Below are 18,043 nucleotides of genomic sequence, written 5' to 3'. Positions count from 1 at the left end.
GGGAGCCTTTATGCAGCCCCACATGCAACTGGACCCTCCGGGTTCGCTGTTTCCGAGCAACCTTAAATATTACACTAGCCAGCATGGCAGAAGACTGAAAACTCGGGCCACAGAAAAAGCGTTTCAAGCCCCATTCACCCATCCAGAAGTGCCCCCAAAGGAAGGCTTTGGGTACAAGTGAACTCCCCAGGGGAGCCTTTATGCAGCCCCACATGCAACTGGACCCTCCGGGTTCGCTCTTTATGAGCAACACTAAACATAGCCCTAGACGTCATGGGAGGCGACTGAAAACTCGGGCCCCAGAAAACGCTTCCGAGCCCCTTTCGCCCATTCAAAGGTGCCACCAGAAGAAGGCTTTGGGTACAAGTGAACTCCCCAGGGGAGCCTTTACGCAGCCCCACATGCAACTGGACACTCCTTGTTCACTGTTTACGAGCAACCCTAAATATACCCCTAGCCACCATGGCAGAAGACTGAAAACTCGGGCTCCAGAAGTTGCGTTTCAAGCCCCATTCACCCATCCAGAAGTGCCCCCAAAGGAAGGCTTTTGATACAAGTAAGAGCCCCAGGGGAGCCTTTATGCAGCCCCACATGCAACTGGACCCTCCGGGTTCACTCTTTCACCGAAAGCCTAAATATAGCCCTAGCACGCCTGGCAGTCCACTGAAAGCTCGGGCCACAGAAAATGTGTTACGAGCCCCATTCGCCCATCCAAAAGTGCCCCCAAAGGAAGGCTTTGGGTACAAGTGAACTCCACAGGGTAGCCTTAACGTAGCCCCACATGCAACTGGACCCTCCTTGTTCACTGTTTACGAGCAACCCTAAATATACCCCTAGCCACCATGGCAGAAGACTGAAAACTCGGGCTCCAGAAAATGCGTTTCAAGCCCCATTCACCCATCCAGAAGTGCCCCCAAAGGAAGGCTTTGGGTACAAGTGAACTCCCCAGGGGAGCCTTTATGCAGCCCCACATGCAACTGGACCCTCCGGGTTCGCTGTTTCCGAGCAACCTTAAATATAACACTAGCCAGCATGGCAGAAGACTGAAAACTCGGGCCACAGAAAAAGCGTTTCAAGCCCCATTCACCCATCCAGAAGTGCCCCCAAAGGAAGGCTTTGGGTACAAGTGAACTCCCCAGGGGAGCCTTTATGCAGCCCCACATGCAACTGGACCGTCCGGGTTCACTCTTTCACCGCAAGACTATATATAGCCCTCGGCGCAATGGGAGAAGTCTGAAATAGTGGGCCTCAGAAAACGCAATGCGATTCCCATTGGACCACCCAAAATTGCCCCCAAAGGAAGTTATTGGGTACAAGTGAACTCCCCAGGGGAGCCTTTATGCAGCCCCACATGCAACTGGACCCTCCGGGTTCGCTCTTTATGAGCAACACTAAACATAGCCCTAGACGTCATGGGAAGCGACTGAAAATTCGGGCCCCAGAAAACGCTTCCGAGCCCCTTTCGCCCATTCAAAAGTGCCACCAGAAGAAGGCTTTGGGTACAAGTGAACTCCCCAGGGGAGCCTTTATTCAGCCCCACATGCACCTGGACCCTCCGGGTTCGCTGTTTCCGAGCAACCTTAAATATACCACTAGCCAGCATGGCAGAAGACTGAAAACTTGGGCCACAGAAAAAGCGTTTCAAGCCCCATTCACCCATCCAGAAGTGCCCCCAAAGGAAGGCTTTGGGTACAAGTGAACTCCCCAGGGGAGCCTTTATGCAGCCCCACATGCAACTGGACCCTCCGTATTCGCTCTTTCACAGCAACACTAAATATAACCCTGGCCCGCATGGCAGACGACTGAAAAATCGGGCCCCTGAAAACGCGTTACAAGCCCCATTCGCCCATCCAGAAGTGCCCCCAGAAGAAGGCTTTGGGTACAAGTGAACTCCCCAGGGGAGCCTTTATGCAGCCCCACATGCAACTGGACCGTTCGGGTTCACTCTTTCACCGCAAGACTATATATAGCCCTCTGCGCAATGGGAGAAGACTGAAAAAGCGGGCCTCAGAAAGCGCATTGCGATTCCCCTTGGACCATCCAAAAGTGCCCCCAAAGGAAGGCTTTGGGTACAAGTGAACTCCCCAGGGCAGCCTTGATGCAGCCCCACATGCAACTGGACCCTCCGGGTTCGCTCTTTCCGAGCAACACTAAACATAGCCCTAGCCGGCATGGGAGGCGACTGAAAACTCGGGCCCCAGAAAACGCTTCTGAGCCCCTTTCGCCCATTCAAATGTGCCCCCAGAGGAAGGCTTTGGGTACAAGTGAACTCCCCAGGGGAGCCTTTATGCAGCCCCACATGCAACTGGACCCTCCGGGTTCGCTGTTTCCGAGCAACCTTAAATATAACAATAGCCAGCATGGCACAAGACTGAAAACTCGGGCCACAGAAAAAGAGTTTCAAGCCCCATTCACCCATCCAGAAGTGCCCCCAAGGGAAGGCTTTGGGTACAACTGAACTCCCCAGGGGAGCCTTTATACAGTCCCACATGCAACTGGACCCTCCGTATTCGCTCTTTCTCAGCAACCCTAAATATAACCCTGGCCCGCATGGCAGACGACTGAAAACTCGAGCCCCAGAAAACGCGTTACAAGCCCCATTCGCGCATCCAAAAGAGCCCCCAGAGGAAGGCTTTGGGTACAACTGAACTCCCCAGGGGAGCCTTTACGCAGCCCCACGTGCAACTGGACCCTCCTTGTTCACTCTTTCACCGCAAGCCTAAATATAGCCCTCGGCGTAATGGGAGAAGACTGAAAAAGCGGGCCTCAGAAAAAGCACTGCGATTCCCCTTGGACCATCCAGAAGTGCCCCCAAAGGAAGGCTTTGGGTACAAGTGAACTCCCCAGGGGAGCCTTTATGCAGCCCCACATGCAACTGGACCCTCCGGGTTCGCTGTTTCCGAGCAACCTTAAATATTACACTAGCCAGCATGGCAGAAGACTGAAAACTCGGGCCACAGAAAAAGCGTTTCAAGCCCCATTCACCCATCCAGAAGTGCCCCCAGAGGAAGGCTTTGGGTACAAGTGAACTCCCCAGGGGAGCCTTTATGCAGGCCCCACATGCAACTGGACCCTCCGGGTTCGCTCTTTATGAGCAACACTAAACATAGCCCTAGACGTCATGGGAGGCGACTGAAAACTCGGGCCCCAGAAAACGCTTCCGAGCCCCTTTCGCCCATTCAAAGGTGCCACCAGAAGAAGGCTTTGGGTACAAGTGAACTCCACAGGGTAGCCTTAACGTAGCCCCACATGCAACTGGACCCTCCTTGTTCACTGTTTACGAGCAACCCTAAATATACCCCTAGCCACCATGGCAGAAGACTGAAAACTCGGGCTCCAGAAAATGCGTTTCAAGCCCCATTCACCCATCCAGAAGTGCCCCCAAAGGAAGGCTTTGGGTACAAGTGAACTCCCCAGGGGAGCCTTTATGCAGCCCCACATGCAACTGGACCCTCCGGGTTCGCTGTTTCCGAGCAACCTTAAATATAACACTAGCCAGCATGGCAGAAGACTGAAAACTCGGGCCACAGAAAAAGCGTTTCAAGCCCCATTCACCCATCCAGAAGTGCCCCCAAAGGAAGGCTTTGGGTACAAGTGAACTCCCCAGGGGAGCCTTTATGCAGCCCCACATGCAACTGGACCGTCCGGGTTCACTCTTTCACCGCAAGACTATATATAGCCCTCGGCGCAATGGGAGAAGTCTGAAATAGTGGGCCTCAGAAAACGCAATGCGATTCCCATTGGACCACCCAAAATTGCCCCCAAAGGAAGTTATTGGGTACAACTGAACTCCCCAGGGGAGCCTTTATGCAGCCCCACATGCAACTGGACCCTCCGGGTTCGCTCTTTATGAGCAACACTAAACATAGCCCTAGACGTCATGGGAAGCGACTGAAAATTCGGGCCCCAGAAAACGCTTCCGAGCCCCTTTCGCCCATTCAAAAGTGCCACCAGAAGAAGGCTTTGGGTACAAGTGAACTCCCCAGGGGAGCCTTTATGCAGCCCCACATGCACCTGGACCCTCCGGGTTCGCTGTTTCCGAGCAACCTTAAATATACCACTAGCCAGCATGGCAGAAGACTGAAAACTTGGGCCACAGAAAAAGCGTTTCAAGCCCCATTCACCCATCCAGAAGTGCCCCCAAAGGAAGGCTTTGGGTACAAGTGAACTCCCCAGGGGAGCCTTTATGCAGCCCCACATGCAACTGGACCCTCCGTATTCGCTCTTTCACAGCAACACTAAATATAACCCTGGCCCGCATGGCAGACGACTGAAAAATCGGGCCCCTGAAAACGCGTTACAAGCCCCATTCGCCCATCCAGAAGTGCCCCCAGAAGAAGGCTTTGGGTACAAGTGAACTCCCCAGGGGAGCCTTTATGCAGCCCCACATGCAACTGGACCGTTCGGGTTCACTCTTTCACCGCAAGACTATATATAGCCCTCTGCGCAATGGGAGAAGACTGAAAAAGCGGGCCTCAGAAAGCGCATTGCGATTCCCCTTGGACCATCCAAAAGTGCCCCCAAAGGAAGGCTTTGGGTACAAGTGAACTCCCCAGGGCAGCCTTGATGCAGCCCCACATGCAACTGGACCCTCCGGGTTCGCTCTTTCCGAGCAACACTAAACATAGCCCTAGCCGGCATGGGAGGCGACTGAAAACTCGGGCCCCAGAAAACGCTTCTGAGCCCCTTTCGCCCATTCAAATGTGCCCCCAGAGGAAGGCTTTGGGTACAAGTGAACTCCCCAGGGGAGCCTTTATGCAGCCCCACATGCAACTGGACCCTCCGGGTTCGCTGTTTCCGAGCAACCTTAAATATAACAATAGCCAGCATGGCACAAGACTGAAAACTCGGGCCACAGAAAAAGAGTTTCAAGCCCCATTCACCCATCCAGAAGTGCCCCCAAGGGAAGGCTTTGGGTACAACTGAACTCCCCAGGGGAGCCTTTATACAGTCCCACATGCAACTGGACCCTCCGTATTCGCTCTTTCTCAGCAACCCTAAATATAACCCTGGCCCGCATGGCAGACGACTGAAAACTCGAGCCCCAGAAAACGCGTTACAAGCCCCATTCGCGCATCCAAAAGAGCCCCCAGAGGAAGGCTTTGGGTACAACTGAACTCCCCAGGGGAGCCTTTACGCAGCCCCACGTGCAACTGGACCCTCCTTGTTCACTCTTTCACCGCAAGCCTAAATATAGCCCTCGGCGTAATGGGAGAAGACTGAAAAAGCGGGCCTCAGAAAAAGCACTGCGATTCCCCTTGGACCATCCAGAAGTGCCCCCAAAGGAAGGCTTTGGGTACAAGTGAACTCCCCAGGGGAGCCTTTATGCAGCCCCACATGCAACTGGACCCTCCGGGTTCGCTGTTTCCGAGCAACCTTAAATATTACACTAGCCAGCATGGCAGAAGACTGAAAACTCGGGCCACAGAAAAAGCGTTTCAAGCCCCATTCACCCATCCAGAAGTGCCCCCAAAGGAAGGCTTTGGGTACAAGTGAACTCCCCAGGGGAGCCTTTATGCAGGCCCCACATGCAACTGGACCCTCCGGGTTCGCTCTTTATGAGCAACACTAAACATAGCCCTAGACGTCATGGGAGGCGACTGAAAACTCGGGCCCCAGAAAACGCTTCCGAGCCCCTTTCGCCCATTCAAAGGTGCCACCAGAAGAAGGCTTTGGGTACAAGTGAACTCCCCAGGGGAGCCTTTATGCAGCCCCACATGCAACTGGACCCTCCGGGTTCGCTGTTTCCGAGCAACCTTAAATATAACACTAGCCAGCATGGCAGAAGACTGAAAACTTGGGCCACAGAAAAAGCGTTTCAAGCCCCATTCACCCATCCAGAAGTGCCCCCAAAGGAAGGCTTTGGGTACAAGTGAACTCCCCAGGGGAGCCTTTATGCAGCCCCACATGCAACTGGACCCTCCGTATTCGCTCTTTCACAGCAACACTAAATATAACCCTGGCCCGCATTGCAGACGACTGAAAAATCGGGCCCCTGAAAACGCGTTACAAGCCCCATTCGCCCATCCAGAAGTGCCCCCAGAAGAAGGCTTTGGGTACAAGTGAACTCCCCAGGGGAGCCTTTATGCAGCCCCACATGCAACTGGACCGTCCGGGTTCACTCTTTCACCGCAAGACTATATATAGCCCTCTGCGCAATGGGAGAAGACTGAAAAAGCGGGCCTCAGAAAGCGCATTGCGATTCCCCTTGGACCATCCAAAAGTGCCCCCAAAGGAAGGCTTTGGGTACAAGTGAACTCCCCAGGGCAGCCTTGATGCAGCCCCACATACAACTGGACCCTCCGGGTTCGCTCTTTCCGAGCAACACTAAACATAGCCCTAGCCGGCATGGGAGGCGACTGAAAACTCGGGCCCCAGAAAATGCATTTATAGCCTAATTCGCCCATCCAAAAGTGCCCCCAGAGGAAGACTTTGGGTACAACTGAACTCCCCAGGGGAGCCTTTACGCAGCCCCACATGCAACTGGACCCTCCTTTTTCACTGTTTACGAGCAACCCTAAATATACCCCTAGCCACCATGGCAGAAGACTGAAAACTCGGGCTCCAGAAAATGCGTTTCAAGCCCCATTCACCCATCCAGAAGTGCCCCCAAAGGAAGGCTTTGGGTACAAGTGAACTCCCCAGGGGAGCCTTTATGCAGCCCCACATGCAACTGGACCCTCCGGGTTCACTCTTTCACCGCAAGCCTAAATATAGCCCTAGCACGCCTGGCAGTCGACTGAAAAATCGAGCCCCAGAAAATGTGTTACGAGCCCCATTCGCCCATCCAGAAATGCCCCCAAAGGAAAGCTTTGGGTACAAGTGAACTCCCCAGGAGAGCCTTTACGCAGCCCCACATGCAAATGGACCCTCCGTGTTCGCTCTTTACAGCAACCCTAAATATAACCCTAGCCAGCATGGCAGAAGACTGAAAACTCAGGCCAGAGAAAAAGCGTTTCAAGCCCCTTTCGCCCATCCAGAAGTGCCCCCAAAGGAAGGCTTTGGGTACAAGTGAACTCCCCAGGGGAGCCTTTATGCAGCCCCACATGCAACTGGACCCTCCGGGTTCACTCTTTCACCGCAAGCCTAAATATAGCCCTCGGCGTAATGGGAGAAGACTGAAAAAGCGGGCCCCAGAAAACGCATTGCGATTCCTCTTGGACCATCCAAAAGAGCCCCCAATGGAAAACTTTGGGTACAACTGGACTCCCCAGGGGAGCCTTTACGCAGCCCCACATGCAACTGGACACTCCTTGTTCACTGTTTACGAGCAACCCTAAATATACCCCTAGCCACCATGGCAGAAGACTGAAAACTCGGGCTCCAGAAGTTGCGTTTCAAGCCCCATTCACCCATCCAGAAGTGCCCCCAAAGGAAGGCTTTTGATACAAGTAAGAGCCCCAGGGGAGCCTTTATGCAGCCCCACATGCAACTGGACCCTCCGGGTTCACTCTTTCACCGAAAGCCTAAATATAACCCTAGCACGCCTGGCAGTCCACTGAAAGCTCGGGCCACAGAAAATGTGTTACGAGCCCCATTCGCCCATCCAAAAGTGCCCCCAAAGGAAGGCTTTGGGTACAAGTGAACTCCACAGGGTAGCCTTAACGTAGCCCCACATGCAACTGGACCCTCCTTGTTCACTGTTTACGAGCAACCCTAAATATACCCCTAGCCACCATGGCAGAAGACTGAAAACTCGGGCTCCAGAAAATGCGTTTCAAGCCCCATTCACCCATCCAGAAGTGCCCCCAAAGGAAGGCTTTGGGTACAAGTGAACTCCCCAGGGGAGCCTTGATGCAGCCCCACATACAACTGGACCCTCCGGGTTCGCTCTTTATGAGCAACACTAAACATAGCCCTAGACGTCATGGGAAGCGACTGAAAACTCGGGCCCCAGAAAACGCTTCCGAGCCCCTTTCGCCCATTCAAAAGTGCCACCAGAAGAAGGCTTTGGGTACAAGTGAACTCCCCAGGGGAGCCTTTATGCAGCCCCACATGCACCTGGACCCTCCGGGTTCGCTGTTTCCGAGCAACCTTAAATATACCACTAGCCAGCATGGTAGAAGACTGAAAACTTGGGCCACAGAAAAAGCGTTTCAAGCCCCATTCACCCATCCAGAAGTGCCCCCAAAGGAAGGCTTTGGGTACAAGTGAACTCCCCAGGGGAGCCTTTATGCAGCCCCACATGCAACTGGACCCTCCGTATTCGCTCTTTCACAGCAACACTAAATATAACCCTGGCCCGCATGGCAGACGACTGAAAAATCGGGCCCCTGAAAACGCGTTACAAGCCCCATTCGCCCATCCAGAAGTGCCCCCAGAAGAAGGCTTTGGGTACAAGTGAACTCCCCAGGGGAGCCTTTATGCAGCCCCACATGCAACTGGACCGTTCGGGTTCACTCTTTCACCGCAAGACTATATATAGCCCTCTGCGCAATGGGAGAAGACTGAAAAAGCGGGCCTCAGAAAGCGCATTGCGATTCCCCTTGGACCATCCAAAAGTGCCCCCAAAGGAAGGCTTTGGGTACAAGTGAACTCCCCAGGGCAGCCTTGATGCAGCCCCACATGCAACTGGACCCTCCGGGTTCGCTCTTTCCGAGCAACACTAAACATAGCCCTAGCCGGCATGGGAGGCGACTGAAAACTCGGGCCCCAGAAAACGCTTCTGAGCCCCTTACGCCCATTCAAATGTGCCCCCAGAGGAAGGCTTTGGGTACAAGTGAACTCCCCAGGGGAGCCTTTATGCAGCCCCACATGCAACTGGACCCTCCGGGTTCGCTGTTTCCGAGCAACCTTAAATATAACAATAGCCAGCATGGCACAAGACTGAAAACTCGGGCCACAGAAAAAGAGTTTCAAGCCCCATTCACCCATCCAGAAGTGCCCCCAAGGGAAGGCTTTGGGTACAACTGAACTCCCCAGGGGAGCCTTTATACAGCCCCACATGCAACTGGACCCTCCGTATTCGCTCTTTCTCAGCAACCCTAAATATAACCCTGGCCCGCATGGCAGACGACTGAAAACTCGAGCCCCAGAAAACGCGTTACAAGCCCCATTCGCGCATCCAAAAGAGCCCCCAGAGGAAGGCTTTGGGTACAACTGAACTCCCCAGGGGAGCCTTTACGCAGCCCCACGTGCAACTGGACCCTCCTTGTTCACTCTTTCACCGCAAGCCTAAATATAGCCCTCGGCGTAATGGGAGAAGACTGAAAAAGCGGGCCTCAGAAAAAGCACTGCGATTCCCCTTGGACCATCCAGAAGTGCCCCCAAAGGAAGGCTTTGGGTACAAGTGAACTCCCCAGGGGAGCCTTTATGCAGCCCCACATGCAACTGGACCCTCCTTGTTCACTGTTTCCGAGCAACCTTAAATATTACACTAGCCAGCATGGCAGAAGACTGAAAACTCGGGCCACAGAAAAAGCGTTTCAAGCCCCATTCACCCATCCAGAAGTGCCCCCAAAGGAAGGCTTTGGGTACAAGTGAACTCCCCAGGGGAGCCTTTATGCAGCCCCACATGCAACTGGACCGTCCGGGTTCACTCTTTCACCGCAAGACTATATATAGCCCTCTGCGCAATGGGAGAAGTCTGAAATAGTGGGCCTCAGAAAACGCAATGCGATTCCCCTTGGACCACCCAAAATTGCCCCCAAAGGAAGGTATTGGGTACAAGTGAACTCCCCAGGGGAGCCTTTATGCAGGCCCCACATGCAACTGGACCCTCCGGGTTCGCTCTTTATGAGCAACACTAAACATAGCCCTAGACGTCATGGGAGGCGACTGAAAACTCGGGCCCCAGAAAACGCTTCCGAGCCCCTTTCGCCCATTCAAAAGTGCCACCAGAAGAAGGCTTTGGGTACAAGTGAACTCCCCAGGGGAGCCTTTATGCAGCCCCACATGCAACTGGACCCTCCGGGTTCGCTGTTTCCGAGCAACCTTAAATATAACACTAGCCAGCATGGCAGAAGACTGAAAACTTGGGCCACAGAAAAAGCGTTTCAAGCCCCATTCACCCATCCAGAAGTGCCCCCAAAGGAAGGCTTTGGGTACAAGTGAACTCCCCAGGGGAGCCTTTATGCAGCCCCACATGCAACTGGACCCTCCGTATTCGCTCTTTCACAGCAACACTAAATATAACCCTGGCCCGCATGGCAGACGACTGAAAAATCGGGCCCCTGAAAACGCGTTACAAGCCCCATTCACCCATCCAGAAGTGCCCCCAAAGGAAGGCTTTGGGTACAAGTGAACTCCCCAGGGGAGCCTTTATGCAGGCCCCACATGCAACTGGACCCTCCGGGTTCGCTCTTTATGAGCAACACTAAACATAGCCCTAGACGTCATGGGAGGCGACTGAAAACTCGGGCCCCAGAAAACGCTTCCGAGCCCCTTTCGCCCATTCAAAGGTGCCACCAGAAGAAGGCTTTGGGTACAAGTGAACTCCCCAGGGGAGCCTTTATGCAGCCCCACATGCAACTGGACCCTCCGGGTTCGCTGTTTCCGAGCAACCTTAAATATAACACTAGCCAGCATGGCAGAAGACTGAAAACTTGGGCCACAGAAAAAGCGTTTCAAGCCCCATTCACCCATCCAGAAGTGCCCCCAAAGGAAGGCTTTGGGTACAAGTGAACTCCCCAGGGGAGCCTTTATGCAGCCCCACATGCAACTGGACCCTCCGTATTCGCTCTTTCACAGCAACACTAAATATAACCCTGGCCCGCATTGCAGACGACTGAAAAATCGGGCCCCTGAAAACGCGTTACAAGCCCCATTCGCCCATCCAGAAGTGCCCCCAGAAGAAGGCTTTGGGTACAAGTGAACTCCCCAGGGGAGCCTTTATGCAGCCCCACATGCAACTGGACCCTCCGGGTTCACTCTTTCACCGCAAGACTATATATAGCCCTCTGCGCAATGGGAGAAGACTGAAAAAGCGGGCCTCAGAAAGCGCATTGCGATTCCCCTTGGACCATCCAAAAGTGCCCCCAAAGGAAGGCTTTGGGTACAAGTGAACTCCCCAGGGCAGCCTTGATGCAGCCCCACATACAACTGGACCCTCCTGGTTCGCTCTTTCCGAGCAACACTAAACATAGCCCTAGCCGGCATGGGAGGCGACTGAAAACTCGGGCCCCAGAAAATGCATTTATAGCCCCATTCGCCCATCCAAAAGTGCCCCCAGAGGAAGACTTTGGGTACAACTGAACTCCCCAGGGGAGCCTTTACGCAGCCCCACATGCAACTGGACCCTCCTTTTTCACTGTTTACGAGCAACCCTAAATATACCCCTAGCCACCATGGCAGAAGACTGAAAACTCGGGCTCCAGAAAATGCGTTTCAAGCCCCATTCACCCATCCAGAAGTGCCCCCAAAGGAAGGCTTTGGGTACAAGTGAACTTCCCAGGGGAGCCTTTATGCAGCCCCACATGCAACTGGACCCTCCGGGTTCACTCTTTCACCGCAAGCCTAAATATAGCCCTAGCACGCCTGGCAGTCGACTGAAAAATCGAGCCCCAGAAAATGTGTTACGAGCCCCATTCGCCCATCCAGAAATGCCCCCAAAGGAAAGCTTTGGGTACAAGTGAACTCCCCAGGAGAGCCTTTACGCAGCCCCACATGCAAATGGACCCTCCGTGTTCGCTCTTTACAGCAACCCTAAATATAACCCTAGCCAGCATGGCAGAAGACTGAAAACTCAGGCCAGAGAAAAAGCGTTTCAAGCCCCTTTCGCCCATCCAGAAGTGCCCCCAAAGGAAGGCATAGGGTACAAGTGAACTCCCCAGGGGAGCCTTTATGCAGCCCCACATGCAACTGGACCCTCCGGGTTCACTCTTTCACCGCAAGCCTAAATATAGCCCTCGGCGTAATGGGAGAAGACTGAAAAAGCGGGCCCCAGAAAACGCATTGCGATTCCTCTTGGACCATCCAAAAGAGCCCCCAATGGAAAACTTTGGGTACAACTGGACTCCCCAGGGGAGCCTTTACGCAGCCCCACATGCAACTGGACACTCCTTGTTCACTGTTTACGAGCAACCCTAAATATACCCCTAGCCACCATGGCAGAAGACTGAAAACTCGGGCTCCAGAAGTTGCGTTTCAAGCCCCATTCACCCATCCAGAAGTGCCCCCAAAGGAAGGCTTTTGATACAAGTAAGAGCCCCAGGGGAGCCTTTATGCAGCCCCACATGCAACTGGACCCTCCGGGTTCACTCTTTCACCGAAAGCCTAAATATAGCCCTAGCACGCCTGGCAGTCCACTGAAAGCTCGGGCCACAGAAAATGTGTTACGAGCCCCATTCGCCCATCCAAAAGTGCCCCCAAAGGAAGGCTTTGGGTACAAGTGAACTCCACAGGGTAGCCTTAACGTAGCCCCACATGCAACTGGACCCTCCTTGTTCACTGTTTACGAGCAACCCTAAATATACCCCTAGCCACCATGGCAGAAGACTGAAAACTCGGGCTCCAGAAAATGCGTTTCAAGCCCCATTCACCCATCCAGAAGTGCCCCCAAAGGAAGGCTTTGGGTACAAGTGAACTCCCCAGGGGAGCCTTTATGCAGCCCCACATGCAACTGGACCCTCCGGGTTCGCTGTTTCCGAGCAACCTTAAATATAACACTAGCCAGCATGGCAGAAGACTGAAAACTCGGGCCACAGAAAAAGCGTTTCAAGCCCCATTCACCCATCCAGAAGTGCCCCCAAAGGAAGGCTTTGGGTACAAGTGAACTCCCCAGGGGAGCCTTTATGCAGCCCCACATGCAACTGGACCGTCCGGGTTCACTCTTTCACCGCAAGACTATATATAGCCCTCGGCGCAATGGGAGAAGTCTGAAATAGTGGGCCTCAGAAAACGCAATGCGATTCCCATTGGACCACCCAAAATTGCCCCCAAAGGAAGTTATTGGGTACAACTGAACTCCCCAGGGGAGCCTTTATGCAGCCCCACATGCAACTGGACCCTCCGGGTTCGCTCTTTATGAGCAACACTAAACATAGCCCTAGACGTCATGGGAAGCGACTGAAAACTCGGGCCCCAGAAAACGCTTCCGAGCCCCTTTCGCCCATTCAAAAGTGCCACCAGAAGAAGGCTTTGGGTACAAGTGAACTCCCCAGGGGAGCCTTTATGCAGCCCCACATGCACCTGGACCCTCCGGGTTCGCTGTTTCCGAGCAACCTTAAATATACCACTAGCCAGCATGGCAGAAGACTGAAAACTTGGGCCACAGAAAAAGCGTTTCAAGCCCCATTCACCCATCCAGAAGTGCCCCCAAAGGAAGGCTTTGGGTACAAGTGAACTCCCCAGGGGAGCCTTTATGCAGCCCCACATGCAACTGGACCCTCCGTATTCGCTCTTTCACAGCAACACTAAATATAACCCTGGCCCGCATGGCAGACGACTGAAAAATCGGGCCCCTGAAAACGCGTTACAAGCCCCATTCGCCCATCCAGAAGTGCCCCCAGAAGAAGGCTTTGGGTACAAGTGAACTCCCCAGGGGAGCCTTTATGCAGCCCCACATGCAACTGGACCGTTCGGGTTCACTCTTTCACCGCAAGACTATATATAGCCCTCTGCGCAATGGGAGAAGACTGAAAAAGCGGGCCTCAGAAAGCGCATTGCGATTCCCCTTGGACCATCCAAAAGTGCCCCCAAAGGAAGGCTTTGGGTACAAGTGAACTCCCCAGGGCAGCCTTGATGCAGCCCCACATGCAACTGGACCCTCCGGGTTCGCTCTTTCCGAGCAACACTAAACATAGCCCTAGCCGGCATGGGAGGCGACTGAAAACTCGGGCCCCAGAAAACGCTTCTGAGCCCCTTTCGCCCATTCAAATGTGCCCCCAGAGGAAGGCTTTGGGTACAAGTGAACTCCCCAGGGGAGCCTTTATGCAGCCCCACATGCAACTGGACCCTCCGGGTTCGCTGTTTCCGAGCAACCTTAAATATAACAATAGCCAGCATGGCACAAGACTGAAAACTCGGGCCACAGAAAAAGAGTTTCAAGCCCCATTCACCCATCCAGAAGTGCCCCCAAGGGAAGGCTTTGGGTACAACTGAACTCCCCAGGGGAGCCTTTATACAGCCCCACATGCAACTGGACCCTCCGTATTCGCTCTTTCTCAGCAACCCTAAATATAACCCTGGCCCGCATGGCAGACGACTGAAAACTCGAGCCCCAGAAAACGCGTTACAAGCCCCATTCGCGCATCCAAAAGAGCCCCCAGAGGAAGGCTTTGGGTACAACTGAACTCCCCAGGGGAGCCTTTACGCAGCCCCACGTGCAACTGGACCCTCCTTGTTCACTCTTTCACCGCAAGCCTAAATATAGCCCTCGGCGTAATGGGAGAAGACTGAAAAAGCGGGCCTCAGAAAAAGCACTGCGATTCCCCTTGGACCATCCAGAAGTGCCCCCAAAGGAAGGCTTTGGGTACAAGTGAACTCCCCAGGGGAGCCTTTATGCAGCCCCACATGCAACTGGACCCTCCTTGTTCACTGTTTCCGAGCAACCTTAAATATTACACTAGCCAGCATGGCAGAAGACTGAAAACTCGGGCCACAGAAAAAGCGTTTCAAGCCCCATTCACCCATCCAGAAGTGCCCCCAAAGGAAGGCTTTGGGTACAAGTGAACTCCCCAGGGGAGCCTTTATGCAGCCCCACATGCAACTGGACCGTCCGGGTTCACTCTTTCACCGCAAGACTATATATAGCCCTCTGCGCAATGGGAGAAGTCTGAAATAGTGGGCCTCAGAAAACGCAATGCGATTCCCCTTGGACCACCCAAAATTGCCCCCAAAGGAAGGTATTGGGTACAAGTGAACTCCCCAGGGGAGCCTTTATGCAGGCCCCACATGCAACTGGACCCTCCGGGTTCGCTCTTTATGAGCAACACTAAACATAGCCCTAGACGTCATGGGAGGCGACTGAAAACTCGGGCCCCAGAAAACGCTTCCGAGCCCCTTTCGCCCATTCAAAAGTGCCACCAGAAGAAGGCTTTGGGTACAAGTGAACTCCCCAGGGGAGCCTTTATGCAGCCCCACATGCAACTGGACCCTCCGGGTTCGCTGTTTCCGAGCAACCTTAAATATAACACTAGCCAGCATGGCAGAAGACTGAAAACTTGGGCCACAGAAAAAGCGTTTCAAGCCCCATTCACCCATCCAGAAGTGCCCCCAAAGGAAGGCTTTGGGTACAAGTGAACTCCCCAGGGGAGCCTTTATGCAGCCCCACATGCAACTGGACCCTCCGTATTCGCTCTTTCACAGCAACACTAAATATAACCCTGGCCCGCATTGCAGACGACTGAAAAATCGGGCCCCTGAAAACGCGTTACAAGCCCCATTCGCCCATCCAGAAGTGCCCCCAGAAGAAGGCTTTGGGTACAAGTGAACTCCCCAGGGGAGCCTTTATGCAGCCCCACATGCAACTGGACCGTCCGGGTTCACTCTTTCACCGCAAGACTATATATAGCCCTCTGCGCAATGGGAGAAGACTGAAAAAGCGGGCCTCAGAAAGCGCATTGCGATTCCCCTTGGACCATCCAAAAGTGCCCCCAAAGGAAGGCTTTGGGTACAAGTGAACTCCCCAGGGCAGCCTTGATGCAGCCCCACATACAACTGGACCCTCCGGGTTCGCTCTTTCCGAGCAACACTAAACATAGCCCTAGCCGGCATGGGAGGCGACTGAAAACTCGGGCCCCAGAAAACGCTTCTGAGCCCCTTTCGCCCATTCAAATGTGCCCCCAGAGGAAGGCTTTGGGTACAAGTGAACTCCCGAGGGAGCCTTTATGCAGCCCCACATGCAACTGGACCCTCCGGGTTCGCTGTTTCCGAGCAACCTTATATATAACAATAGCCAGCATGGCACAAGACTGAAAACTCGGGCCACAGAAAAAGAGTTTCAAGCCCCATTCACCCATCCAGAAGTGCCCCCAAGGGAAGGCTTTGGGTACAACTGAACTCCCCAGGGGAGCCTTTATACAGCCCCACATGCAACTGGACCCTCCGTATTCGCTCTTTCTCAGCAACCCTAAATATAACCCTGGCCCGCATGGAAGACGACTGAAAACTCGAGCCCCAGAAAACGCGTTACAAGCCCCATTCGCGCATCCAAAAGAGCCCCCAGAGGAAGGCTTTGGGTACAACTGAACTCCCCAGGGGAGCCTTTACGCAGCCCCACGTGCAACTGGACCCTCCTTGTTCACTCTTTCACCGCAAGCCTAAATATAGCCCTCGGCGTAATGGGAGAAGACTGAAAAATCGGGCCTCAGAAAACGCACTGCGATTCCCCTTGGACCATCCAAAAGTGCCCCCAAAGGAAGGCTTTGGGTACAAGTGAACTCCCCAGGGGAGCCTTTATGCAGTCCCACATGCAACTGGACCCTCCGGGTTCACTCTTTCACCGCAAGCCTATATATAGCCCTCGGCGCATTGGGAGAAGACTGAAAAAGCGGGCCTCAGAAAACGCATTGCGATTCCCCTTGGACCATCCAAAAGTGCCACCAGAAGAAGGCTTTGGGTACATCTGAACTCCCCAGGGGAGCCTTTACGCAGCCCCACATGCAGCTGGACCCTCCGTGTTCGCTCTTTACAGCAACCCTAAGTATAACCCTAGCCAGCATGGCAGAAGACTGAAAACTCGGGCCACAGAAAAAGAGTTTCAAGCCCCATTCACCCATCCAGAAGTGCCCCCAAAGGAAGGCTTTGGGTACAAGTGAACTCCCCAGGGGAGCCTTTATGCAGCCCCACATGCAACTGGACCCTCCGTATTCGCTCTTTCACAGCAACACTAAATATAACCCTGGCCCGCATGGCAGACGACTGAAAAATCAGGCCCCAGAAAACGCGTTACAAGCCCCATTCGCCCATCCAGAAGTGGCCCCAGAAGAAGGCTTTGGGTACAAGTGAACTCCCCAGGGGAGCCTTTACGCAGCCCCACATGCAACTGGACCCTCCGGGTTCACTCTTTCACCGCAAGCCGAAATATAGTACTCGGCGCAATGGGAGAAGACTGAAAAAGCGGGCCTCAGAAAGCGCATTGCGATTCCCCTTGGACCATCCAAAAGTGCCCCCAAAGGAAGGCTTTAGGTTCAAGTGAACGCCCCAGGGGAGCCTTTATGCAGCCCCACATGCAACTGGACCCTCCGGGATCGCTCTTTCCGAGCAACACTAAACATAGCCCTAGCCGGCGTGGGAGGCGACTGAAAACTCGGGCCCCTGAAAACGCTTCCGAGCCCCTTTCGCCCATTCAAAAATGCCACCAGAAGAAGCCTTTGGGTACAAGTGAACTCCCCAGGGGAGCCTTTATGCAGCCCCACATGCAACTGGACCCTCCGGGTTCGCTGTTTCCGAGCAACCCTAAATATAACACTAGCCAGCATGGCAGAAGACTGAAAACTCGGGCCACAGAGAAAGCGTTTCAAGCCCCATTCACCCATCCAAAAGTGCCCCCAAAGGAAGGCTTTGGGTACAAGTGAACTCCCCAGGGGAGCCTTTATGCAGCCCCACATGCAACTGGACCCTCCGTATTCGCTCTTTCACAGCAACCCTAAATATAACCCTGGCCCGCATGGCAGACGACTGAAAAATCGGGCCCCAGAAAACGCGTTACAAGCCCCATTCGCCCATCCAGAAGTGCCCCCAGAAGAAGGCTTTGGGTACAAGTGAACTCCCCAGGGGAGCCTTTATGCAGCACCACATGCAACTGGACCCTCCGGGTTCACTCTTTCACCGCAAGCCTATATATAGCCCTCGGCGCAATGGGAGAAGATTGAAAAAGCGGGCCTCAGAAAGCGCATTGCGATTCCCCTTGGACCATCCAAAAGTGCCCCCAAAGGAAGGCTTTGGGTACATCTGAACTCCCCAGGGGAGCCTTTATGCAGCCCCACATGCAACTGGACCCTCCAGGTTCGCTGTTTCCAAGCAACCTTAAATATACCACTAGCCAGCATGGCAGAAGACTGAAAACTCGGGCCACAGAAAAAGCGTTTCAAGCCCCATTCACCCATCCAGAAGTGCCCGCAGAGGAAGGCTTTGGGTACAACTGAACTCCCCAGGGGAGCCT

Source organism: Anas platyrhynchos, chromosome 6 (genome assembly GCF_047663525.1).
Source record: "Anas platyrhynchos isolate ZD024472 breed Pekin duck chromosome 6, IASCAAS_PekinDuck_T2T, whole genome shotgun sequence".
In the NCBI taxonomy this organism is placed as follows: Eukaryota; Metazoa; Chordata; class Aves; order Anseriformes; family Anatidae; genus Anas; species Anas platyrhynchos.
Note: the sequence above shows the minus strand (reverse complement) of the source record.